Source organism: Somniosus microcephalus, chromosome 1 (genome assembly GCF_052327205.1).
Source record: "Somniosus microcephalus isolate GS21.2 chromosome 1, FLI_Smic_1.0, whole genome shotgun sequence".
Taxonomy (NCBI): Eukaryota; Metazoa; Chordata; class Chondrichthyes; order Squaliformes; family Somniosidae; genus Somniosus; species Somniosus microcephalus.
This window is the reverse complement of record NC_140987.1, coordinates 428,318,669-428,346,577: the sequence shown is the minus strand read 5'-3', so window position 1 is coordinate 428,346,577 and position 27,909 is coordinate 428,318,669.

Here is a 27,909-nt window from a genome sequence, read left to right as displayed (position 1 = left end):
GAAGGCAGCTCGGGGTCTGGCACTGGCCACAGCTGCTGCAGGCTCCTTATGCCATCCTGTATGGTTCATTTGGAAGCCTTCAGAGGATGCAGTGCTTGCCATGGACCTTGAAAGCACCACGAATGATGACATCATACTGTGGGGTTTTCTGACTCGATTTAGACAATTAGCAAGGCTTCCCACATGCTGGGAATTAATTGGCCAATTGAGGGAAAATTGCGTGGGGCTGGCTGACACTTTTTTATGTGTGTCAGAAACCCCACATTCGGGGAAATCCGACCATTTCCCACACAAGCCGAAAATCGGGCCCGAGGTGTTCGGCGCCTTCCCAGATGCTTCTCATCCACTTTGTGCGGTGTTGGGCCAGGGATTCCCAGGTGTTGGTGGGGATGTTGCACTTTTTCAAGGAGGCTTTGAGGGTGTCCTTGAAGCGTTTCCTCTGCCCACTGGGGCTCTCTTGCCGTATCGGAGCTCCGAGTAGAGCGCTTGTTTTGGGAGTCTCGTATCGGGCATGCGGACAATGTGACCTGTCCATCGGAGCTGATTGAGCGTGGTCAGAGCTTCGATGCTGAGGATGTTGGCCTGAGCAAGAACACTGACGTTGGTGCGCCTATCCTGCCAATGGATTTGCAGGATCTTGCGGAGGCAGCGTTGGTGGTACCTCTCCAGTGCTTTGAGGTGCCTGCTGTACATGGTCCATGTCTCTGAGGCATATAGCAGGGCGGGTATCACTGCTCTGTAGACCATGAGCTTAGTGCTGGCTTTGAGGTTCTGGTCTTCAAACACTCTCTTCCTCAGGTAACCAAAGGCTGCACTGGCACACTGAAGGTGGTGTTGGACTTCGTCATTCGCTATGCCTGCCTTTCCGTGGGATATGTGGAACATTCTTTGTTCCAGTCCTGCTCAGGTCCCCTCCCTCACCTCTTTTTCCGGTACATCGATGACTGTATTGGTGCCATTTCCTGCTCCCGTCCTGAACTAGATAAGTTCATTCACTTTACTTCCAATTTCCACCCTTCCCTCACCTTCATATGGTCCATCTGCTACTCTTCTCTTCCCTTCCTTGACTTCTCCGTCTCCATTTCTGGCGATCGGCTTTCGACTAACATCCACTACAAGCCCACTGACTCCCACAGCTACCTGGACTACACTTCCTCCCACCCCGCTTCCTGTAAGGACTCTATTCCATTCTCCCAGTTTCTCCGTCTCCGCCGCATCTGTTCTGACGATGCCACCTTCCATACCAGTGCTTCCGACATGTCTTCCTTTTTCCTCAACTGAGGATTCCCCTCTACTGTGGTTGACACAGCCCTTGACCATGTCCGTTCTATTTCCCGCACTTCTGCTCTCACCCCTGCCCCTCCCTCCCAGAACCATGATAGGGTTCCCCTTGTCCTCACCTTTCACCCCACCAGCCTCCACGTTCAACGGATCATCCTCCGCCATTTCCACCACCTCCAACATGATCCCACCACCAAACACATCTTCCCCTCACCTCCCCTTTCAGCATTCCGAAGGGACCACTCCCTCCGCGACACCCTGGTCCACTCCTCAATCACCCCCAACAGCCCTTCTCCTTCACCTGGCACCTTCCCGTGCAAGCGCAGGAGATGCAACACATGCCCTTTTACCTCCTCCCTTCCCACTGTCCGGGGCCCCAAACACCCCTTCCAGGTGAAACAGTGATTTACTTGTACTTCTTGCAATTTAATATACTGTATTCGCTGCTCACGATATGGTCTCCTCTACACTGGGGAGACCAAACGCAGATTGGGCGACCGCTTTGCGGAACACCTCCGTTCAGTCCGTAAGGGTGATCCTTAGCACCCAGTCGCCGGTCACTTTAATTCTCTGCTTCACTCCCACTCTGATCTCTCTGTCCTCGGCCTATTACATTGTTCTAATGAAGCTCAATGTAAGCTCGCGGAACAGCACCTCATCTTTCGATTGGGCACTTTGCAGTCTGCCGGACTCAACATCGAGTTCAACAATTTCAGATAATAATCCCTGCCCCCATTTTTCATGCAGTATGATTTTGCCATTCCCATTTGCAACATTTTCACAGCATGTTCTTTCAATTACTTCCTCCCCTCCTAAACCCCCTCCCCCCCTGTCTCTGCACCTGCTTAATATCTGTTACATCTCCAGCTTTTTCCAGTTCTGATGAAGGGTCCCAGACCTGAAACGTTAACTCTGTTTCTCTCTTCACGGATGCTGCCTGGCCTGCTGAGTATTTCCAGCATTTTCTGTTGTTATTTCAGACTTCCAGCATCCGCAGTATTTTGCTATTATAAGAGAAATGAGTTCATACATTCGTGCCAGTAGTGCTTCTCCACCATGTTTTAGCGCCTCGGCGGGGATTCCATCTGCTCCTGAGGCCTTGTTGTTCTTCAGTTGTCGGATGGCCTTTTCAACCTCATGCCGGGCTGGGGTTGTGCTGAGATGGTGGCGGATAGCATGCTGTGGGATGGAGTTGAGGACACTCGCGTTGAAGACGGAATCTCAGTTAAGGAGATCTTCGAAGTGCTCCTTCGAGCAGGCACTGACTGCCTCTCTGTCCTTGATGAGTACCTCTCCGTTCTTGGCCCGCAGTGGGGTAGGACCTTGGGTGCTTGGGCCATAGCTGGTCTTGACTGCGCTAAAGAATCCACGCACGTCGTGGTTGTCGGCTAGCTGCTGGATCTCCTGCGCTTTCTCCACCCACCATCTGTTCGTTAGGTCGCGAGTTTTTTGTTGGACCTCGGCCTTCAGGCGTCTGTAGAGCTGCTTTCTTGCTCTCGAGTTCTGCTGTTTCCAGATCAGGAATGCCTTGCGCTTCGGCTTATTAGTTCCTGTATCTCCTAGCGTCTCTTCACAGGTGCTGATTATGGAGGAGTTGAGTGCAGATCAGGCGCTGTGGACACTCTGTGTCTCTGAATCACTGAGAGTCGTCAGGTTGGTTGTGAGGCGCAGGCTGAATAGGGCTTTCTTAGCAGGGTCTTTGAGTGCTCCAGCATTGATTTTCCTGCGGCATTGCTTCCGTTGCCACCGCTGTTTTGGGGCTACATTGATGGAGATGACAGAACGGATTAGGCAGAGGTCTGTCCAGCAGTCGTCAGCTCCTGTCATGGCGCGGGTGATGCGGACGTCCTTGCGGTCCCTCGCTCGGACGATGATGTAGTCCAGCAGATGCCAGTGCTTGGAGCGAGGGTGTTGCCATGAAGCCTTGTACTTGTCTCTCTGACGGAACAAGGTGTTGGTTATGACAAGGCCATGTTCTAAGCATTTCGTCAGGAGGAGGGTACCATTGGAGTTGGCTTTCCCTACCCCCTCTCTGCCGATCACGCCTCCCCAGAGTCGCCAAGGAGGATCAGCTTGTCGCCTGTTGGGACTCCGGACAGGAATTGTTCGAGGCTGGAGGAGAATTCCTCTTTGGTCTCGTCTGTGGCTTCCAGTGTTGGGGCGTATGCACTGATTACCATTGCGCACTGGCTAGGGTGAGCCGTAGAGTCATGAGGCATTTGTTTATTCCACAAGGGGAGCCTCTGAGACGTTCAACTAGCTCATTTTTTATGACGAAGCCTACCCCATGGAGGCGGCGTCCTTCTTCAGGTTTGCCTTTCCAGAAGAAGGTTCAACCACCGCCTTGCTCCTTGAGCTGGCCTTCCCCTGCCCGCCGGGTCTCGCTTAGGGCGGCGATGTCTACATCGAAACGTCTGAGCTCCCAGGCAATGATAGCAGTACGGCGTTCCAGTCTGTCGCTGTTGAGGTTGTCCATGATGGTCCTGACGTTCCAGGTCCTGAACTTCATTTTAAAGGGTGGAAGATGCCTGTGCATGAATTCTTTTAACGTGGGGTGGCTGTTGCACACCAGCCACCACACAGGCTTGACAGAGCAAGGTCTTGGTCCAATGGCAAGGGGATCCAGGACGATTGGAGACCAGGCTCTGCTACATCGGCCTAGCACACACACACACAAACATACTCCTACTTAATATGATGTCAAATCCACACACGTAAGATTGTGAGAAGGCATGTTTGCAATAGGTAATATAAAGATAGATGACAAAATGACCAGGGATCAGCTATTACCATTGTGTAGGTGTCCTTTCATTGAATTCACTTGGGGCTCCATGCAATTGTAGGGGTTGCCTGGTCCAAACGCCACCCCTTATTGCTCTGTCATAGGTTTGTGTTGTTGAATTCTGTGCCTTCCTATTATATGCCTTTAAACACAAGAACAGTGTCATTTAGTCCCTGGAGAGTCCTTCTTGCAGAACATTCTCTTTGCCATTATGACATGTGTAATGCTATTTTCACTTGTATTAGCTTTCTTGCTACATGCTAAACATTTGTGTGTGTGAGCACAATGCTTTTTGCACATCTCTAACATCTCCAATATTTCTACATGTCTATATATGTCCTGTTCTGCTACTTTACAGTAGCATTCTTGCCTTACCTTTGGCTCTTTGTCAAGTCATACAACTTGCTTTGGACTTTGTACAAGGTGAACACCAAGTTCCTCACGTATCTTATCTCTCTGTCTTGTCGCGGGGGGGAGGGGGCTCCTCCTACATCAAAAATGCGCTGCTGTTTCTCCATTACACAGTCCACGAGCACTGATCGGACTGGGTCCACAAAATAGGCTTCATGATGTTGCAGCTCGTCCATTTTGCTAAGGTTTTTGTCTACCCCACAGCTGGATTCACAAGCTTTTTGTCCTTTATATAGGACATATTTTCTGCTTGAGAACTGCTAAAGAGTCATTTGTTACAGGTGCCTTTTCATTGACGTTTTTTTCTGTTGACATTTCCACCAACAAAGTAGTATTGCAAAAATCACAGGCACTCGTTACTTTGCTGGCAGGTTGTACGTAAAATATAGTAGAGGTTAATTTATCGAAAAATGGAAAATATAGCCTCCCATCTCCACAGCAGCTCTGCCCAGGCAGTGATAAGCAGAAACACCAGGTGGTGGCGTCACAGGCTATTCTGGGACATTGCTACATTTATTTTATTTTATGTTTCACTGAAACTGCAATAACACCCGAAGCTATATTAGTAACTAATGTGCTTTTGATGCCCATAATGACTTCTGTGGACAGATAATAGGTGGACTTTCTGAGTCTTCACCCATGGCAAGGCATCGCCCCACCGTGAGCGCGGATCTGAAAATCGTGGGTGTTCCGCTTGCCTTTTTCTGACCCATGCTTGTAGGGGCCAGGTATCTCGCCGCAGGTGAGGACTGGGAAAGTTCACCCTGCTGTCTTTTCACTTGTAATGCCTAAGGTCAAAATAAAAATCATAAATGCTGGAAATCTGCGACAAATACCGAAAATGGTGAAAGTATATGCAGCAGGTTAGTCAGCATTTGAAAGAGAAAGATCGACTCCTATTTTGCATGGATCCCTTTAAAGAGTTCTGCTGAAATGTTAATCTGCCTTCATCATTCAGATACTGACCGACCCGCTGTGCATTTCTGGGTTTTATTTTAATGTAATAAGGTTGCCTTCTTTCTTTCAAAAGCTAAAGTAACAAGCAGTTTTCAAAAAAATAGAATTATGTCATAACTGAGTGCTGTGCTTGGAAAATAGAATCATAGAATGGTTACCACACAGAAGGAGGCCATTCAGCCCATCGAGCCCGTGCCGGCTCTCTGCAAGAGCGCTTCAGCTAGTCCCGCTCCTCCGCCCTTGCCCTGTAGTCGTGCAAATTTTTTTCCTTCAGGTACTTATCCAATTCCCTTTTGAAAGCCACGATTGAGTCTGCTTCCACCACCCTTTCAGGCAGTGCATTCTAGATCCTAACCACTCGCTGCATAAAAAGGTTTTTCCTCATGTTGCCTTTGGTTCTTTTACCAATCACCTTAAATCTGTGTCCTTTGGTTCTCGACCCTTCCGCCAATGGGAACAGCTTCTCTCTATCTCTCTAAATTGTTACCTCAAAGTAGATAACACTTCACATTGGCAGCAGTGGTACAGCCATACCTCCAACATGAATATGGGAATGTGACAATGTGTAGGTGGTAACAAAGAAAAACAATGTGCTCCCTCCAATATAAAAGGCTTTTTTTTATCCACTGATTTATCCAATTCTTAAAGCTGAAATAAATAATCAATGTACATCCATTGCTAATTCATCCATAAGAATTCTGTGCACCAGTTTTGCCAGCATTACTTCTGAACTTTATTTAATCACTGTTTGCTTAACATACTTTACAGCATATAATGTATTTGGCAATCTCACTTGCCAAAATGAGATCAAAGTACTAAAATGCAATACAGGTACACTATCCCTTATCCGAAAGCCTTGGGACCAGCTGAGTTTCGGTTTTCGGAATTTTTCGGATTTCAGAAGGTATTATTATAAGACTGGAAAATTTGTATTTAATATAAATTTTAAAAGTTCAGGCTACCTCTTGCGACTGTTCCGTGTCTCATTCCCCGTCTTGCTTCTCTGGAAAGCCGGATATCGGCTGACTCCTACTAAGCTGGCCCGCAAATCAGGTCGGGTGGGGGGGGAGAAAAGAATATCGGACGGGCCGCGGTTCAGGTCGGGGCCGGGGGGGGTCGGGGTCGGGGGGGTTGGGGGGGTCTGGGGGGGGGGGGTCGGGGTCGGGGGGGGGTCCGGGTCGGGGGGGGTCAGGGGGGAGAAAAGAATATCGGACGGGCCGCGGTTCGGGTCAGGTCGGGAGAAAAGAATATCGGACGGGTCGGGGGTCGGGTCGGGTGTGGGGGGGAGAAAAGAATATCGGACGGGCCGCGGGTCGGGTCGGGTCAGGTCGGGGGAGAAAAGAATATCGGACGGGCCGCTACAGCTATCGGACCGGCCACTGTATTGTTGGGTTCACTCTCCCGGTACCTCCTTCACACTGCCCGGCTCGGCCTGCAATCTCCTACCCAGGAGGGAACTCTGTGACCCTCTGCCCTGCTCAGCGTAAGTCGTGCGCCACTCTGGTCATGTCGTGTGCACGACTTACGCTGAACGAAAAAACTTTCGGTTTTTAAAGGTTTTCAGTTTTCGGAAGTTCGGATAAAGGATAGTCTACCTGTATCATGGGGTACGGTAGAATAGTGGTTATGTTACTGGACTAATAATCCAGAACCCTGAACTAATGATCCGGAGACGTGAGTTCAAATCCTACCATGGTAGTTGGGGAATTTAAATTCAGTTAATTAAATAAATCTGGAATAAAAAGCTTGTACAGGTAGACTACCTTTTATCCGAACTTCCGAAAACCGAAACCCTCTAAAAACCGAAGGTTATTTCGTTCAGCGTAAGTCGTGCGCATGACATGACCAGAGTGGCGCACGACTTACGCTGAGCAGAGGGTCAGCGTAAGTCGTGCGCACGACCCCGACCCCCGCCGATGACCCCCCGCGGACCTCCCCCCCGCCGACCCCGACTCCCGCCGACCCCCCCACGGACCCCCGCCGACCCCGACTCCCGCCGACCCCCCGCCGACCCCCCTGCCGACCCCGACTCCCGCGGACCCCCCACCGCCGACCCCGCCGACCCCCCGCCGACCCCCCCGCAGACCCCCGCCGACCCACCCCCGACAAATTTCCCAGTCTTATAAAATACCTTCCGAAATCCGAAATTTTCCGAAAACCGAAACACGGCTGGTCCCGAGGTTTTCGGATAAAGGATAGTCTACCTGTATCAGTATTCGTGACTATGAAACTACCAGATTGTCATAAAAACCCATCTGGTTCACTAATGTCCTTTAGGGAAGGAAATCTGCCGTCCTCACCCGGTCTGGCCTATATGTAACTCCAGACCCACAGCAATGTGGTTGTCTCTTAACTGCCCTCTGAAATGGCCCAGCAAGCTTCCTAAGGGCAATTAGTGATGGACAATAAATGCTGGCCTTGCCGGCGACGCCCACTCCCATGAATCAATTAAAAAAATCTAATATATTTTATCGACATGATACCAAATTATTAGAATTAATTGTAATTTGTTTCCAAAAGAATTTGGGGGCGAAATCGGGTGCCTTTGCACCTCCCATTAAAGCCCCAGGGCGCAAATGGCTTTGCGACCAGGCACGGCACTGATATCGACTCCCGCCATATTCGGCGGGAGTTTTGCGGCAGCGCTACAGCGTTGCACCCTGATCTCCTTCGCCCAGGGATCATGACGTCAATGCCGTGCGCATCGCCCCGGTAGCGCCCCGGACCTGAAATTGACTTCCGCCCCCTGCAGCAGCGCCAGTCGAAAACACCGACAGCTGCAGGAGGTGAGCATCGGGTGGGTGGCCACTTCGGGGGCAATGATTAAAGGCGAGGTAGCCGAGGTAAGTAAAAGAAAAACCTTACCTTTCTTGTTCCAGATTTTTTTCTGCGGGTTCCTGCCTGCGATCGATCAGCCCGGTGCTCTGCTGATCACGTGGGATCGTGGCTGCCTTGGTGGTCCAGGTAGGTACTTTTTAAACTGCAGAGCCTGCAGCGATGGCCCTTCCCTTTAAGGGAGGGAAGGAGCCTTTGAACGCGACAGCGCTGCATGGCCCAGTGTGCCGTGCTGCTGAAGTCTCCGCCCTGCCTGCTGCTGATTGCGCACCAAGAAGGAAATGAAGAGCTTGATTTAGCGCCCCACTTCCTTCTTGGGGTGCAAAACCAATTTTTTTTTAAAGTTGAGAAAATTAACGCCGGGCACTAATGTTTCTCAACTTTTAAAAGTTAGCGCCCCAAACGGGGCTATAATGAATTTCCCCCCCATGTCTGTACATGTCTTAGACATACTTACTGAAAGCCTGCTTGTCATTCCACACATGATATCAGTCTTTCGTAACTGTGATCTATCATTACTACAATATTATCACATATTAACAACATCAATGTGCCATAGAGTTTAAAGACAGAAAATTATGCTGTGCAATATTATCAGGCCAAATCTTAATGCATTCATATCAAATGCCTTTGTCCGCTATTTTAATGGAGGTGTTAGCCTGTTACAATAAAATAGGTTAATGCCTCTGTTAAAATAGCAGACAGAGGAATTTGATATGAAGACGATTAACATTTGCACGATAAATATCACATGGTGCCATATTCAGTTTGAGAATTGCTTATTTACATTAAATCTATCATTTTTCCCTCTCCACATTTCCTATTGAACTACATGCGAGGTGAGAATTGATCAGTTATATATTTTAAATGCTAGCATTACTCACAATTTAAATGTACACTCTCGGGAGCCGCAAGCCTACATTTCGTTGTACTGCACTTGTGCACTAACAATGACAATAAAGTTGATTATGATTATGAAGATAAACAACTTTGTAAGAACAGAAATATTGTATCTTACACCACACAATATATTATTCTGCACCTAAGGGCCTGTCCCTTTAAGTTTTAATTGCTGCAATATCCTGGGGTCAATTAAAGGTTAATTGCTCTTGGAGAAATGCTGACTTCATCTGCCAGTGAGGTATTTTCTGTTGCTGGAGGACGTTTATCCATAGATAGCAATGATTGACTTGCTGGTTTTTTTTCTTTCTGGCTTTTATCTTTTTTTTTCTGTACCTTTTTCAAGTGTGACAGAAATCTGTGTGCCAAAGTGTGAGAGACCCATCTTAAAACTATTAAATGAACAAGTCGCTCAACAACCCCGCAGCTTCGTATCTGAATTGTTTTCATCACCCAAATTCCCCTCGTATGAATCAGATGATCTGAGGCTTGAGTAGTAAGGATAACAATCTGACAAAATGCTGCTTCAACAACAGTTAAAACATGAAGAAAATAAATTGGTATCATTTGTAGGTTATTACATAAAACACTACATAAAATAACAAAGAAAAGAGGAAAGTTAAAGCCTGTAGGACAATCTTGTGGTTTAGAGGACTTTGTAAATCACTCTTGTGGTTTCTGGCATCCTCTGAGCCACACGACTGTCGCATGGCCTCGTAACTCCCTGCAAGCATCTATTATTCTATACATAGCACACCCTGTGGGTGTCCAGACCAACATGGCAATTGCTTCAAGAATTCCATCAGCATAAATGTCCAAAGGATCAGGCTGAGAAACAGTGGCAATGTCAATGCTTCATTTAAATATAGATCTCACCCTGGAGCCAAATGTTCCATTTGAATGATCATTTTGGCCCAGATCGACACTTAACATTTATAAATGGCTAGAAAATGTTTCGTCAAACAGCTCAGTGTTGCGGCAGCTTGTTCAATAAGATGGTTTCAGTTGTAGTGCTTGATGAAAAGCATTTAGATGGGAAGGGGGGCAGAAAAGGTTATTCTTAGGCATACGGTCACAGTATACAGCAATGGAGGGCCTAAAGCAGAAACTAATTGACTCAGGAAATTACGGTTTATGTTTACTTACAAGATGAGCACTAATTTTTGGAAGAGCTTAGAGTAATTTGCACTAAATGGCTTCAGGAGGTAGAAAATAAGAAATTAGAAAGCAGACAAGGCCATTCTGCCATTCCAATTCACCCTGTTTGTTTGTTTTTTCAGGACCTTGTGGAGTTTTACTTGGAGCTGGTGTGCTTGGTCACAGCCTTAGTCCCTTCTGGCAGGACGTGCTCAGCCAGCGTCCTGGGCAGCAGCAGTGCACGCCGGTCTGGACCTCTCAGGAAGTCTGGAAGTGATGGTCGGTCATTTGTTGTAACGGGCCAGCCGGGAAGCTTCACCCCCCCCCCCCCCCGATGCGCTCGAAAATATCATTCGGAATGGAATTCATGATGCTCCTGGCCTTGGAGGAGATGCCACTCTGATTGGGTGAACCTGCTTCATCAACTGTCTATACGTAGCATGAGGAACTCTCCTTCCTCGACCTCCTGCACTGCTTGTCACTCTGTTCTTTTGGTCCATGTATAGAGCCGCTCTTAAATAATTTTTTGTCTCCCTTCTGCCTTGGTACCAGTCTACATCCCTCTACAGGGAACAAATGAGATTAAGGTTGTAGACTGCCAATCCAAGGCTAGAAATTACTCTTCCAGCACTAAATGCTTTTGAGAGTTATTAGGCATGCTGGTTAACCCCCCCCCATTTTACTGTTTCCTGAAGCTGTGCTAAAATTTGCACTTTAACACCTGCACAGCAGGCAATCTAATGAAACAGCAGAATTAATAATCCTGACAATTAACTGTGAACTGCAATTAGGAGCTATTTAAACAGCTGAAATAGCACGAGGGAGCCAAGGGCAGCTGTCAACTGAGCAATATTCCTGAAGAGTAGAGCGTTTCAGACAGAGGAAAGGCAGGTGGAAACAATGAGGAAAACAAAGAACAGACAAGATGGGACTGATGCTCTTCCCCCTCAAATGTTGAGATGAGAACCTACAGGATCCAGAAAGATAATAGAAAAAAAAAGTATCAGATTTAAAGACACCTGCGAAAGAAATTTTCAAAAGAAAGAAATAAATCTGCGAAAGAAATCTGAGATCGATAGAAAGATAGATGGTACTAACTTGCATTTCTATAGCGCCTTTCACGACCACAGGACATCCCAAAGCTCTTTACAACAAATGAAATACTTTTTGGATGTAGTCACTGTTGTAATGTAGGAAACACAGCAGCCAATTTGCGCACAGCAAGCTCCCACAAACAGCAATGTGATAATGACCAAATAATCTGTTTCAGTGATGTTGGTTGAGAGATAAATATTGGCCAGGACACCGGAGGTAACTCCCTTGTCACTATATAATCATGCAACTGGACAGGAGTATGGAGCAAGCACACACCACACTGCACATGCAATGAATTAGCATTGGAATATGGTGCATTTTCTATTCAAGTGCCTATTATACCAGCAATAATAAGCCTGACTCTCCTAATGCACATCTCAGTGCAATAGTGAACAGAAACCACGTTCTGTGAACAGCAATTCAGCAGCATGTGATAAATGGGCAGAACTGTGGGCTAGTTCACGCTCCTGATGTTACTGCTATGTAACCAATAGTCCAGATGTTACAGCTAATGCTGATGGCAATTCCCAGAAAGTTACTGGTAACAGAATAGGAGGAGACAATATTGGCATTTCATGAGGCCCACTATAGATTGGCTTATCTCGATGAGCCCCATTTATATTTCTCATTCCTTTCCTATATCACAGCAGTTTGGTATTTTTATTTTTTCCACATCCAACTTCAATGTTCCTTACTGCTGTCATGTAGTTATTCATCGACATTTCATGTTCAAATCAATTCCATGTTTTGTAATAGCTTTATTCAGCAAGATTGTTAATACAAGACAACACAGCATAACAGCTGGGAGCATATAGCTGAGGGTCAGTACAATAAATAGTATGCACAAAACAACAACTTGTATTTATATAGCGCCTTTAGCATAGTAAAATGTTCCAAGGCACTTTACAGGAGCGTTATCAAACAAAATTTGACACCGAGCCACATAAGGAGATATTGGGGCAGATGAGCAAAAGCTCGGTCAAAGAGGTAGGTTTTAAGGAGCATCTTAAAGGAGGAAAGAGAGGTAGAGAGGCAGAGAGGTTTAGGGAGGGAATTCCAGAGCTTAGGGCCGAGGCAGCTGAAGACACGGCCACCAGTGGTGTAGCGATTAAACTCGAGGTTGCTCAAGAGGGCAGAATTAAAGGAGCGCAGAGATCTCGAGAGGATGCACAACATATCTTTGGACAGACGCATGTCCTCTGCCTTTATATACCACAATAATTGTCCTGCCAAAAGCCAAAATGCTAATTGAATATACTTTTAGATCACTTTTAACTGAATCCATAACACTAGAGTGACATCACTTGCCACTGCACTACTATCTTACACACAAGAAAATTCTTTCGCTATTTGGCAATGGAGCAGCATTGAGATAATACTCGAGGGAACACTAACGTGCAGCACTGTGGAGCAGAAGTATGAGCCCTGCTCTGCTGACTTACTGATCTCAATTGTGTGGTGCAAGGCCGGGCTGGGTGGAAGCTAGACAACTCTCTGAAGGAAGCCAAGAAACATCAGCTGGGGTGTCTCCCCTAGGTCATATATCGTATATCCTCTAGTGACGAGTTGAAAGCAGCATTGACGGTGGTCTGGGAGCAAGCACCCACGGCACCTTCCCAGCGGCAGACACGAGGCTTGGCCAAGGAACTTCAAAGGGAAAATAAAGCCGTGCATGCCCTTCATTGGAAGGTAACAAACTCTCTTAAAAAGAAACTTAGGAATGATCAAAGTCCTCCAAAATAAACACCAGACTTTGATTCTGTATCACTTACACTGAGGTAGGCTTTTAAGCCAATTTAAAAAAAAATGTATTATGAAAGCTATTTGAAACTATTCCAGGCACAGTAGTACACAGGGAGATGTACAGTGGCACAGTGAATTTTCAGGTTTCATTAAAAAACAACCACAGATTTAATAGGAATATATATTTAAGTGGGGTGGATTCTGTTGAGCTGCCTCTGCAGGAAAGGTCAAGTAGGATAGTGTCAGTTTTTCCTTCCTTGTTTGAACATACAGAAATTATTGGCCCAGCTCAAAGCCAACATCACACATAAACATATTTATAAGTGTGCTGGAGCACTGGATTTAAATGGGACTAAGACTGTCAGCTCCAGTAAATGCTGTTATGTTACTAAAATACTTTCATAAAGGAGTGGAGCATTTCCCCCCCCCTGGTTCGACTAAAAATAAATTAATGTATAATATTTACCACTCATCGGGCCCTGTGAAAGACAATCCGCACTCATTACTATTTATTTGATTTTTGTTTGCAAGGAATCATTTTACTTATTTGTGAGTCTTTTCCACCGGTAACATAATCCAGTCGTGACAGAGTGGCATAAATTGCGTAGTGTCAGTTAACATCAGGCCAGGAGGCTGCCGCCCCACTTATCACCCCATACTGTTGTATTTAAAATAGTTGGCGTAAGTTGTAGAGTTCCAGCCCCCTTGTCTTCTGATAGCATTGGCACATACTGTGGTAAAGTTCCGCAGAGGCCTGCTGCTCGCCAGGAGCCCACTCAAATGGTCGTTATTCACTGGTAAACTGAACCTGATTCGGCCTTGGCCCAACATTCACCTGTGCACCTGTTCACCTGTAGGGGTTCTCTGTATAGAGTTCAGAAGCAGGAACCTTGGGATGATATTTTCACCATTGCAGTCACCTTACTGAGATCAACGAACTTAGCAAAGAGCGAGGATCGAACTGGAGGCCTTCAAGGTTTGTGTTGCCAAAGTTCCATGCTGGATTGTGAATTTGATAACTGAGCCATTGGGAGGTACGAGGGTTTTCTTTTTAAACTTTAATTTTTTTTAGAAATGCAGGTGCGATTGTAGAAACGACTTTGCTAAGTTGTGCTCCAGACTTGGTTCCAAGTTGCTACGAGAGCAGTTTTAGGGTCTGGGACCCATTTATAATGGAATGTTCTTTTAAACAGAAAATACTCTCCGGTGAAATTTTAGGATTCCAAAGAACTTGATAATGCAGGATTACTAGGAACCGATGCACAATCCTACACCAGTTGGACGCAAAGCCCCAGTTCGTAAACCAAGAAAGACATAAGTGGGTGAAAGTCAATTTCAGCAACAGGGACTCAAAAACAAGGGGATTGAACTGTCTCTAAGAACAAGGACACCTGTGAACGCTGGTAAACACCCTTCAAAAACCATTACTTTCAGGTAAACAAGAGGTCATGTTCTGAACAAATTATCTGACAACCTAATATAGAGGCCCTTTTGCAACAAATGTCTAATATTATGTGTCGACTCATGGGATTAGACGCAAGGGTTTTGTAAATTTTAAACGGAATGAACACAGCTGTTGTTCCATTACACTATGCTGATTTGAAACCATTAATATGAAGATTTTATTTAACTCTTTGAGGACTACAGTGCATTTAAAAAAGTAGACTTGCACTTTATTTGGATAAAACAGAGTTAAATATCCTGTGCTTCTAAACATTCTGAATTCTATATAATTTCTACCATTAGAGAATCACAGAAATCTTGTGTAAATGCTGCACGAAGCAAAGCACGCGGATTTTGGAAGGCCCACAGACATTCAGCATTGGAAGGGTTACAGTAATCCATGGAGAAACCGATAAGCAAACAGCTTCTGAAGAAACGACAGCAACATCAAGTCAGTTGGGGTTCTAGCCTGGTCATTCAGCAGGTTTGTTCGTATACGTCAACAGTGGGTTAGACGGCAGTTATACTGCATCTGCGAAGGGTACATGTTTGAGCGTGCAGAAATCAGATAGGCCGGAGTTATATCGCCGCTCAGTGACAGGAAAGCTGGTTCCAGGCCCCAGGCCATGCTCATTCCATGGATTCAAGTGCTATGAAGCTAAGACATTCATTCATGTGCACATATGCAATTCATACGAAGTAGGCGGGAAATCTGAATTTGCAGAGAAAGCTGTGGATACCATTTTGGAGCAGACAACTGGACTTCGTGAGGAGAATGGAACTATAGATTTCCTCCGACACTGCAGACATAATTCAAAGTCCTGTTTTACACCCAACTTGGCAGATCAGGGTTATACCGCTGCCTCTACACTTAAAAAGGTCCTTGACTGGAAAGGTTCTCTCGCTTCCTCTATTAATGTACTGAGAATCCCAAGCTATACTGCCACTTTTGAAGTGGAATAAAGGGTGGTATAACTGAGACTGAGACAAGGAAGTCGCACTGCCATTGATATGTTGTATTTTTGATTATGTCTGGCACCATGGGCTTTTAGCAAAATTCAGTGTTGCGTTAGAGTCTGCGGTCAAGTTCTGACTTGCTGTAGGACTTCCTGCCTAAATACTGAGTGAGTGCTGCATCACTGCATTCACGTAACACGTTAAATCCACTGCTCCCTGTTTTGGGGGTACAAGTGTAATTTAAAGATCCCATGGCACTACTTAGAGAATGTATTGGGGGCGAAATTCGGTATCGCCCCGTTTGGGGTGCTAGTATTGGCGGTGCGCAAAGTTTAGCGCCAGGCGCAAATTATCGCCACCTCCTGCGAAATTGGGTACCTGCGCCCCTGAGGGTGATTGCGGTGCTAAGTCAGGCGCTGCACGACAGTCTTAAGGCGCTAACCCAGCAGAGCGAGGCGCTACCTCACAGTGCTGGCGAAGCTCATGTGATGTCAGTCAGCAATGGAACACAGACACACTGGCACCATCCAATTCTTAAAGGGGAGTTCTGACGAATGGTCATCGACCTGACATGTTAAATCTGTTTCTCTCTTCACAGATGCTGCTTGACCTGCTGAGTTTCTCCTGCATTTTCTGTTTTTTTCTTAAAGGGGAGGGTTGATCTTGCCTTGCTCTCCATCCACATCCTGCTCATTGCATCCTTGAATCTCGGCCTGAATCTCAGCCTGGAGAGACCTGTACATCTAATCTGCTGGAAAGAACAATGGAGAGACCCAGGGGAAGATCTCAGAGTGCAGACCCCACAGTCTCTTCTAATTCGATACAAGGAAGGGCAAATCAAAACCAACCTGCAAAACCCCTTCACACAGCGTGGAATCTCTCCAGAAGTCTGTCTCACTCTCTCACAATGTGTGGTGCAAAAATGTCACCTTCAAAAAAGGCAGGAGGTGTTCCCCTTTAAATAGCGCTCCCCTAGTCCCTTTCAGACAGTATAACAGTCCCCTCAGCCAGTCGTTGCTAGCGCCAGGCGGTAAGGCAGGGGGCGCCACTGAATTTCCGGACTGGGGCGCCCCAAGGGCATTGCACTCTGGAATGACGTCATGATCTGCGTGCGCCGGTGAGCGGGCGTTGCGGTTTAGCGCCGGCGCTAAATGTCCACTCAATTTGGGAAGAGACGCAGGGTTCACTGCACCCGGGCGCTAGTTGGTTAGCGCCCCACTTCTCGACCTCTTTAGGCGCTAATGGGTGGCGCAACCAACCAAATCTTTCCCCTATTGTGTTCTCCCAGGAGCTTCCCAATATTCTTCTCCAACTAACACCTTCAAAAACAGGTTAACTGCCTTTTCATTTCATTATTGTTTGTGGGATTTTGCTGTGTGCTAAATGGCTGCCATGTTTGCCGAGGTAACAACAAACAGAAACATTCAGTGAGTGGAAATATATCATATATAGATTGTTGATAAAGTTAAAGTACAAATGATAGATGCTGAAGCAAATTATAGACAGTAAACAAGAAATGGCTTTGGTCTTCCCAATGTTTAATTGGAAGAAACTGCAGCTCATCCAGGACTGGATATCAGACAGGCAGTCTGACAACACAGAGGCAATGGAGGGGTTGAGAGAGGTGCTGGTGAGGCAGAGCTGGGTATCATCAACATACATGTGCATCCTAACGTCATGCCGTCAGATGATATCGCCAAAGGGCAGCATGTGGATGAGAAATAGGAGGGGGGCCAAGGATAGATCCTTGAGGGACTCCAGAGGTGTGGGGATGAGAAGAGAAGACAATGAAGCAGACTGTCTGGCTACGACTGGATAGATAAGAATGAATCCAGGAGAGGGCTGTCTAACTCAGCTGGACAACGGAGGAGAGGCATCTGCACTTCTCTTCTTCGGCAGTCCCTCGGGAACCGAGGATGACTTGCTTCTACATTAAAAATGGGTTTGCAGGTGACTGATGAGTCCAATGCGGGACCTACAGTCTCTGTCACAGGTGGGGCAGACGGTGGTTGAAGGGGCGGGTGGGTGGGGTGCTTGGGTTGACGTGCGCTCCTTGCGTTGCCTGCACTTGGCTTCCGCTTGCTCCCAGCAAAGAGACTTGAGGTGTTCGGCGCCTTCCCGGATGCTTCTCCTCCACTTTGTGCGGTCTTGGGCCAGGGATTCCCAGGTGTCGGTGGGGATGTTACACTTTTTCAAGGAGGCTTTGAGGGTGTCCTTGAAGCGTTTCCTCTGCCCACCTGGGGCTCTCTTGTCGTGTCGGAGCTCCGAGTAGAGCACTTGTTTTGGGAGTCTCGTATCGTATGTCTCGTATCGAGGCATCTACAACTGAAAGAGTGACTTACGTCCATTTATGCAGAGTTTGATGCAGTAGCAATTAGCACTACATCACACACAATACTTCGAGAATGACAGAGTGGGCTGGGAGTTACAGTAAGTAAGTCCCAGAAATATAGTAAGTGGGATGCCCAGAGATGTAGCAATTAGTGCTAATCAATCAACATCAATATTGTAACAGTAGTCTGAGCTTGCATTTTCCCTGGAACAGGCCTGTGCCCTGATAAAGAGCAAGTAGTCACCTCATGTTTCTGCTGGATGCTCCTCGTTTGTTACTGGGTTTCTTGGCCTCATCACACTTGGCTCTTTTTCTGTCACACAAAGCGAATGAGAGAAAAGGCTCCCTTTGCAGCTTTATTTTGCACCCCTCACATGTCTGGAGGGTGAATGGAGCCGGTTCCTTTGGTGACCATAGGTGTTCTCCATGAAATGCCTTCCTAAGCTCTCAGCAAGTACCTCTTGCACTCTAATATTTATGCCCCATGCTGGCTGTCTGGAGGCATCTATCTTGTCATTTAACCAGTTGACCAACATTTTACAGAGTTAGTTTAGCACAAATGCTAAACAGTTTACTTCTTTCAATTGAAAAGTGAGTGTTGGAAGACTTTGGGGGAAAAATTCGGTTGCTTTGCACCCGGGCGCGGCACCGCCAACACCTCCTGCAAAATTCAGCGGGAGGTTAGCGGCGGCGCTAACAATTAGCGCCCCGTGGTGCTGTGCCGCTGGCGATGACGTCATCGCCGTGTGCAGCGCCCCGCTCACGCCCTGGCTGCGATCTTCGGTAGCGCCCCCTGGCTTACCACCGGACACTATGTCCGACAGGGTCAGGGTGGCCTACCTGCGGCCAGGGCAGCGCTATTTAAAGGCGAGGTGCTGGGTGACCATTTTTGTTGCTGGCCGCCTGGCAGCACCGGCCTCCGCTCCCGTCCCCGGCCTCCTGACCCACCCACCCACGGAGTGCCGGCTGCATTCCATGAGCCCAGCACTTCTCTTGAGTGCCGGGCTCTTTTGCCGGCACTCCGATCCCCGGGGGCCCGGCTGGGCACCGGGTCGCGCTGTGCAAGGCCCCTCTCCTTTAAGAAGGGGAGGAAGGCCTGCAATACTGCAGCACGTAGCACCGCGATATTCCCTCGTAGCGCCCCAAGAGAGAGGCGGGGTGCTTCCAGTATCACCCCGCTTCCCTCTTGGGGCGCTATCACTCAATTTCGGCCGCAGGGGTGCTAATTTTTCAGAGGCACTAAAAGTAGTGCCCTGGCAAAGTTAGCGCCCCAAAGCGGGTGCGACTCAATTTCTCCCCCCTTTGAGTTTCAGGAGACCTGGCCATGAGTTCAGTTCATTTTAACTGATCAGTGGAGAGTAATTTGGCAGTGTAACAGTTATACTTAGCTAACCACAACAGCGATCAGGAATTACTTCTTTTTGTAAAACACTGTTGAACACCACTTGGAAGAAGCACAGAGGGTAGCAAGGGCACAGACTGCACTCTGGGTGGGGAACTTCAAAGAGTGGCTCGGTAGCACCACTACTGACCGAGTTGGCTGAGTCCTGAAGGACATAGCTGCCAGACTGGGGCTGCGACAGGTGCCGAGAGAACCAACACGAGGGAAAAACCTACTTGACCTCATCCTCACCAATCTACCTGCCGCAGATGCATCTGTCCACGATAGTATTGGTAGCAGTGACTACCCGCACAGTCCTTGTGGCAGCAAATTCTTGTCTTCACACCGAGGACTCCCTCCATCGTATTGTCTGGCACTACCAGCGTGCTAAATGGGATAGATTCAGAAACGATCTAACAGCTCAAAACTGGGCATCCACGAGGGCCATCAGCAGCAGCAGAATTGTATTCCACCACAATCTGTAACCTCATGGCCCAGCCTATCCCTCACTCTACCATTACAATCAAGCCGGGGGACCAACCTTGGTTTAATGAGAAGTGCAGAAGAGCAAACCAGGAGCAGCACCAGGCGTATCTAAAAATAAGGTGCCAACCTGGGGAATCTGCAACACAGGACTACATGCATGCTAAAAAGCGGAAGCAGCATCCTATAGACAGGGCTAAGCGATTCCACAATCAATGGATCAGATCAAAGCTCAGCAGTCCTGCCACATCCCGTCGTGAATGGTGGACAATTAAACAACTAACGGGAGGAGGAGGCTCCATGAATATCCCCATCCTCAATGATGGTGGAGCCCAGCACGTGAGTACAAAAGACAAGGCTGAAGCGTTTGCAACTATCTTCAGCCAGAAGTGCCGAGTGGATGATCCATGTCGGCCTCCTCCTGAGGTCCCCACCATCACAGAAGCCAGTCTTTAGCCAACTCGATTCACTCCACATGATAGCAAGAAACGGCTGAGCGCACTGGATACAGCAAAAGCCATTCGGCCCTGACAACATCCCGGCTATCGTGCTGGAGGCTTGTGCTCTAGAACTAGCCGCGCCTCTAGCCAAGCTGTTCCAGTATAGCTACAACACTGGCATCTACCCGACAATGTGGAAAACTGCCCAGGTATGTCCTAGCCACAAAAAGCAGGACAAATCCAATTTGGCCAATTACCGCCCCATCGGTCTACTCTCAATCATCAGCAAAGTGATGGAAGGTGTCGTCGATAATGCTATCAAGCGGCACTTACTCACCAATAACATGCTCACCAATGCTCAGTTTGGGTTCTGCCAGGACCACTCGGCTCCAGAGCTCATTACAGATTTGGTCCAAACATGGACAAAGGAGCTGAATTCCAGATGTGAGGTGAGAGTGACTGCCCTTGACATCAAGGCAACATTTGACTGAGTGTGGCATCAAGGAGCCCTAGTAAAACTGAAGTCAATGGGAATCAGGGGGAAAACTCTCCACTGGCTGGAGTCATACCTAGCACAAAGGAAGATGGTTGTGGCTTTTGGAGGCCAATCATCTCAGCCCCAGGAGGTCGCTGCAGGAGTTCCTCAGGGCAACGATGCCCACATCCCATGAACAAATAATTAAAAAAAATATTAACTCCTCTTAAGTCTACCAACCTTTGCATAATGTTATCAGCAAAATTAAATGGATTGAGCCTGTGGATCCAAATCATTAATACATACCAGAAACAGGAGAGGTCTTAGAATAGATTCCTGGGGTACTCTACTCAATATATCTGCCCCATTATGTCAAATTAGCCCCTCTACCTTAGAACTCTCCTTTACTTCCTCCCATAGTCAGTTTTAATCCACATCCATGCCCTTGTTCTTCTAGGTGGTAGAGGCCGCGGGTTTGGGAGTTGCTGCTGAAGAAGCCTTGGTGAGTTGCTGCAGTGCATCTTGTAGATGGTACAAACTGCAGCCACGGAGCGCTGGTGGTGGAGGGAGTGAATGTTTAAAGTGATGGATGAGGTGCCAATCAAGCGGGCTGCTTTGTCCTGGATGGTGTCGAGCTTCTTGAGTGTTGTTGGAGCTGCACTCATCCAGGCAAGTGGAGAGTATTCCATCACACTCCTTACTTGACCAAGCCGATTTCTGGTATTAGAAGGATGAACAATGACAAGTAACTTTGTAAGCTAGGGATCTTCAGCCTGCAAAAGTGACATCTCAGAGGGGAGATTATTGAGATATGTGACACTTAAAGGGAAAGACCAAGTAAACCCAAAATACATCAGGGTAGCTCGATGGGAGGATACAGGTTCAAGGATGTGAAGGGTAAATTTAAGACCAAAGTATTTATTTGCACAGAAGCTGATCAACAGTTGGAATGGGTTGCCAAGAAGGTCGATTAAGGCCAAGGCACTGGATCTATTTGAGAAAGAGGCAGATGCTGTAATTGGCAGACAGCATGGTTAGTATTATGAAAGGTTGATATAAAATCAGCCAGAGCCTTCTTCAGTAGAACTGGCCTTCTGTTACACCCTGATTGATCATGTGGAGCCAAAATGGTTTCCACAGATTCTTCTATTTATTAGATATTAGAGTGCTGGCAAGTTTTCTTTAATGTCACTATAATCTCTTTACTTACATTACTATGGCTGTGACTTTCACCCTGTTAGTCTCCATCATTTTCCATCAAGTAAGATCTAAAAAAGGGAATACGGGCAAAAAGAAAGTATGAGAATTGATCAGTGGCTAACATAAAAGGGAACCCAAAAGTATTTTATAAACAGTAAAAGGTTTACAAAGAAAGATAGGGACAAAAAAGGAGATATTCTTGTGAGGCAGAGGGCATGGCTGAGGTACTAAATGAATACTTTGCATCTGTCTTCACTAGAGAAGAGGATTCTGCCAATGTAGCAGTAAAGGAGGAGGGAGTAGGATAACAATAGATAAAGAAGAGGTAATTAAAAGGTTGGCAGTCCACAAAGTAGAAAAGTCACCCGGTCCGGATGGGATGCAACCTAGGTAACTGAGGGAAGTAAAGATGGAGACTGCGGAGGCTCTGTCCACAATCTTCCAATCCTCATTAGATATGAGGGTGGTGCCAGTGGATTGGTGGATTGCAAATGCTACACCCCTGTTTAAAAAACAGGAGATGGATAAACCCGGCAACTACAGCTCAGTTAGCCTAACGTCAGTGATGGGGAATCTTTTAGAGACAACAGTTCGAGACAAAATTAATGGACTAATAAATGAAAGTCAGGACGAATTTGTTAAAAGCAAATCGTGTTTGACTTACTTCTTTGATGAAATAATGGAGAGGGTTGATGAGGGTAGTGCAGTTTATGTTGTGCATATGGACTTTCAAAGGTGTTTGACAAAGTACCACGTAATAGACTTATTAGTAAAATTAAAGCCCGTGGGATTAATGGGACACTGGCAGCGTGGATACAAAATTGACTAAGGGACAGAAAGCAGAGAGTAGTGAGCAGTTGTTTTCATATTTGAGGGAAGTATACAGTGGGGTTCCTCAGGGGTCGGTATTAGGGCCACTGCTCTTTTTGATATGTATTAATGACCTGAACCTGGGTATACAGGGCATCATTTCAAAGTTTGCAGATGGCACGAAACTCGGAAATGTAATAAATAATGAGGAGGGTTGTAACAGACTTCAGGAGGACATGGACAGATTGGTGAAATGAGCAGACACATGGCAGATGAAATTTAACGCAGAGAAATGTGAAGTGATACATTTTGGTTAGAAGAATGAGGAGTGGCAATATAAACAAAATGGTACAATTTTAAATGGTGTGCAAGAACAGAGAGATCTGGGGTGTATGTACACAAATCTTTGAAGGTGGCAGGACAAGTTGAGATGACTGTTAAAAAGCATATGGGATCCTTGGCTTTATTGATAGAGTGCAAAAGCAAAGAAGTTATGCTAAACCTTTATAAAACACTAGTTAGACCTCAGCTGGAGTATTGTGTTCAATTTTGGGCACCACACTTTAGGAAGGATGTCAAGGCCTTGGAGAGGGTACAGAGGAGGTTTACTAGAATGGTACCAGTGATGAGGGACTTTAGTAAAGACTGGAGAAGCTGGGATTGCTCTCCTTAGAGCAGAGAAGGTTAAGAGGAGATTTCATAGAGGTGTTCAACATCATGAACGGTTTTGATCAAGAAAGTAAAGAGAAACTGTTTCCACTGGCAGAAGGGTCTGTAACCAGAGGAGACAGATTTAAGGTGATTGGCAAAAGAACCAGAGGAGACATGAGGAGAATTTTATTTTTACGCAGCGCGATGTTGTGATTTGGAATGCAGTGCCTGAATGGGTGGTGGAAGCAGATTCAATAGTAACTTTCGAAAGGGAATTGGATAAATATTTGAAGGAAAAAAATTACATGGCTATGGGGAAAAAAGCAGGGTAGTGGGACTAATTGAATAGCTCTGCCAAAGAGGCAGCAAAGGCCCGAATGGCCTCCTTCTGCATTGTATCATTTTATAAGCTAGCAGAGGCAAAATTCATCCTACATTTGGGGACTATCACCAACCAGGAGGTGACCAAATCCTGATCATAATCACAATACAGATTGTGAGCATCATGCAATATCAGAGGACATTGCTGCCACAGTCTGCATAAACTTTGCTGTAGCATGGCCCAGTGATTTGAAGTAGCAGCACACTACACCATGGAGTGGTTGGATGTAGAATTGCATCTCAATTCTCCTCAGTTAGGCTGTCTGAGGGACATGAACAATTAGAGCAAGGAACACCGTTAGTGGGAGGGAAGGAAAAATGAGCGGGCATGTCCTTACACATCTCTTAGTCACTGGTTATAAAGTTGTAGTGACAAAAATCTGGGACTAGGTTGCTTGCCTATTGTCTTCACCAGTGATACGACCAAAGAGATAAAAGTAAAATTGGTGGGGGCGTTGGGACAGGAGGAAGTTACAATCTGCAAGAGAAGCGTGTGCTCCCTCATGGAATATATACCAACAGATGTTGCTGATGAAGCTGATCGTGCTTGACTAATCTACTGGAATTTTTTGAGGATGTAACTGGTAAAATAGATAAGGGAGAACCAGTGGATGTGGTGTATTTGGACTTTCAAAAGGCTTTCGATAAGGTCCCGCATAAGAGATTAGCGTGTAAAGTTAAGGCACATGAGATTGGGGGTAAGGTATTGACTTGGATAGAGAACTGGTTGGCAGACAGAAAGCAAAGAGTTGGAATAAATGGCTCTTTTTCCGAATGGCAGGCAGTGACTAGTGGGGTACCGCAGGGATCGGTCCTTGGACCCCAGCTATTCACAATATATATTAATGATCGAGACAAGGGAACTAGATGTAATATCTCCTAGTTTGCAGATGACACAAAGCTGGGTGGGCGTGTGTGCTGTGAGGAGGATGCCGAGAAACTCCAGGATGATTTGGACAGGTTGGGTGATTGGGCAGAAGCATGGCAGATGCAATATAACGTGGATGAATGCAAGGTTATCCACTTTGGTGTCAAAAACAGGAAGGCAGATTATTATCTGAATGGCAATAGATTGGGAGAAGGGGAAGTGTAACGAGACCTGGGTGTCCTTGTGCACCAGTTGCTGAAGGTAAGCATGCAGGTGCAGCAGGCAGTTAAGAAGGCAAATGGTATGTTGGCCTTTGTAGCGAGAGGGTTTGAGTACAGGAACAAGGATGTCTTGCTGCAGTTATACAGGGCCTTGGTGAGACCACATCTTGAGTATTGTGTGCAGTTTTGGTCGCCATATCTGAGGAAGGATGTTCTTGCCATGGAAGGAGTTCAGCGAAGATTCACCAGGCTGATATCTGGGATGGCAGGAATGATGTATGAGGAGAGATTGGGTCGAATGGGCTTATACTCGCTGGAGTTTAGAAGAATGAGAGGGGATCTCATTGAAACTTATAAATTTCTGACAGGACTGGACAGACTAGATGCAGGAAGGATGTTCCCGATGGTCGGGGAGTCCAGAACCGGGGTCACAGTCTAAGGTTAAGGGATAAGCCATTTAGGACAGAAATGAGGAGGAATTTCTTCACCCAGAGAGTGGTGAACCTGTGGAATTCTCTACCACAGAAGGCAGTAGAGGCCAATTCATTAAATATATTCAAGAAGGAGTTGGATATATTTCTTAAGGCTAAAGGGATCAAGGGATATGGGGAGAAAGCCAGGACAAGGTACTGAAGTTGGATGATCAGCCATGATCGCATTGAATGGCGGAGCAGGCTCGAAGGGCCGAATGGCCTACTCCTGCTCCTATCTTCTATGTTTTTACGTTTCTATGTTGCTTGAGCATCTGGAAGTAGGTACTCAGTTATACCGGGGTAATTCAAGGACAATCCATTAAAACCTTCTATTTCAAAACCAACAACATCTCTATGCGTCATCCTCCAGTAGATGATTGACGGTGATTCTGGCTGGGATTACACCTAAATGAATGCAGCAAAGGCTTACTCACTAACTTTTCATGAGACAAGAGGCCATGAATTGTATTCCTGCGGATTGCTTTGCCACCCAAGTGCTTTTTGACTAAAAATCATCTGCAACAATTCAATTCAATTCAATTCAATTCAATTCAATTCAATTCAATTCAAATTCAATTCAAATCGCTTTATTGGCATGACAAGGTACATCTTATGTTGCCAAAGCATCGAAAAACATTCATGGTTGAACACAAAAATACAGATCTATCCATACAGTGTATAAACAGATATATCCCTGAGTGTATAAATATACATTCATATAATTTGTATATACTCTTTTCTTATATTTCTTATAACCAGCATTCAAGACAGCGATGCACAGACGTTGTCAGTGGAATTGTCCTGACTGATGCTGTGAAGGCAACTTTGTAATTCATTATTATGTGAAGTTACTGTCCAATCATAGGATACAATTTACATTTTCTCAAATGTCCATTTGCCATCTGTGGCAATATAAACCATCAAATTAAAACATGGTAATGCTTTAAACATCTGAACATCAATCTTCAAAGCTGAGATGGTATCCTGTGGTAATTAGTGCTTTTGTCAATTAAAGTGAGCAAGAAAAGTCACTGAATTTTCATTAACTAAATTTAAATTAGGATAAATTTCTCGAGATCTAAAACTAAAAGACTACAATTCAAAGATAAAGAGGCGAGATTAAAACTAAAATTTCCAATATTTATAGGAAGAACACATTGGAGTAGTCTGCAAACTTTGTAATAGATGTTGGAAATTGAAACTGAGGAATAAACTCTGAGTGTCATTCAAGCTCCAGTTTATTATTTCTCAACATTTATTGTGACCTTGTGAGTTGTGTGAGAAGCAAAATAAAGACAATTTTTGAAACATAAATTTCAGGAAAAATTGGGTTAGAACAAACATATGGAAAGCAAAAGCTAAATTTTTAACTAAATAGTTTTTGAAGACTAAAACTAAGTATGACTCAAACTGGAGAACAAAAGACTAGACTAAAATTAGAACTACATTTTCTTCAAAGACTATGGCCCAGAAATTGGGCTACTTACTGCCACGAGTTACCACTGCAATCCTGGAAAAAATGGCGGCCAGCACGCTAACGCCCTCCTCTGGTGCGGGACTCGACAGCCACCATTTTGGTGAGGGCCGATAGCAGCGCTGGCCCTAGAGATACAAATATGAAGAGTGTGATGTCACATGCTGACTTAACGTCACTTAGCGCTGGGTCCTAAGCTCATTCTGAAAAGCGAGCATGCAGCGACGTGCCAGCACTTCTTAAAGGGACACATACATCTTTCAGGTAAGTTTGCATTGGATTGGATTTTTTATATTTTATTGAAGTAGTGGCTTGGTGCAAAACATGTTTAAAGTTATTTAAGTGTGCAGGGAGTGCAGGGATTGCTGCTGGATGCTTGCAAGGCCTCGGGTGGTAAAGGAAGGCCTCTGAGAAGACAGAAAATGCTGCAAATACTCAGCAGGTCAGGCAGCATCCATGGAGAGAGAAACAGAGTTCACGTCTCAGGTTGAGACCCTGCCTGACCTGCTGAGTATTTCCAGCATTTTGTGCTTTTATTTCAGATTTACAGCATCTGCTCACACAGGGAAGAGGAAGATGCAGAAGAGAACAATGCAGATGAGGAGGAAGCAGAAGAGGAGGAAGCAACCCAGAGAGCCCCTTTCTGGCCAGGATATCTGGGATGGAATCATCCACCTGTGGCACCAGTGGCCACAACCCCAATTCCCCTTTCAACATTTGTCCCACACCTTACCTTCTCTCTGTTATGGACCATCACAGTGTCCTCTTGGCCACAATGCTGAAATAAGAGCCACCAGAAAGTAAACTTTCCAATCCAACTTTATACATCTACCCATCCAATATGACATCAAGAAATCAATTCATCACCCTTATGTATTCCCTTAGTGACTGTCTTGTGTGTGCCTTTGCCTATCCTACTGATGTCACGCAGTGCTACCCCAGTGGCTGCAGCATGGCTGGTGGAAGGCTGCTGACTTTCAGTGGGAGGACACTGTAAATGTCCTTGCTGGTTGACCTTGAGGAGCTGGTGTCTGGGAGTGTCAACTTGAGTGACGGTGTTTTTTCTTCTTCACTCTCCTCTCCCTCTTCTTGGTCAACCACTGGCTGGGCAGACTGCATTTCTTGGGTGTGTAAAATGAGGAAGGCACAAGGATGGAGTTGTGGTGAGGGGAGCGCAGG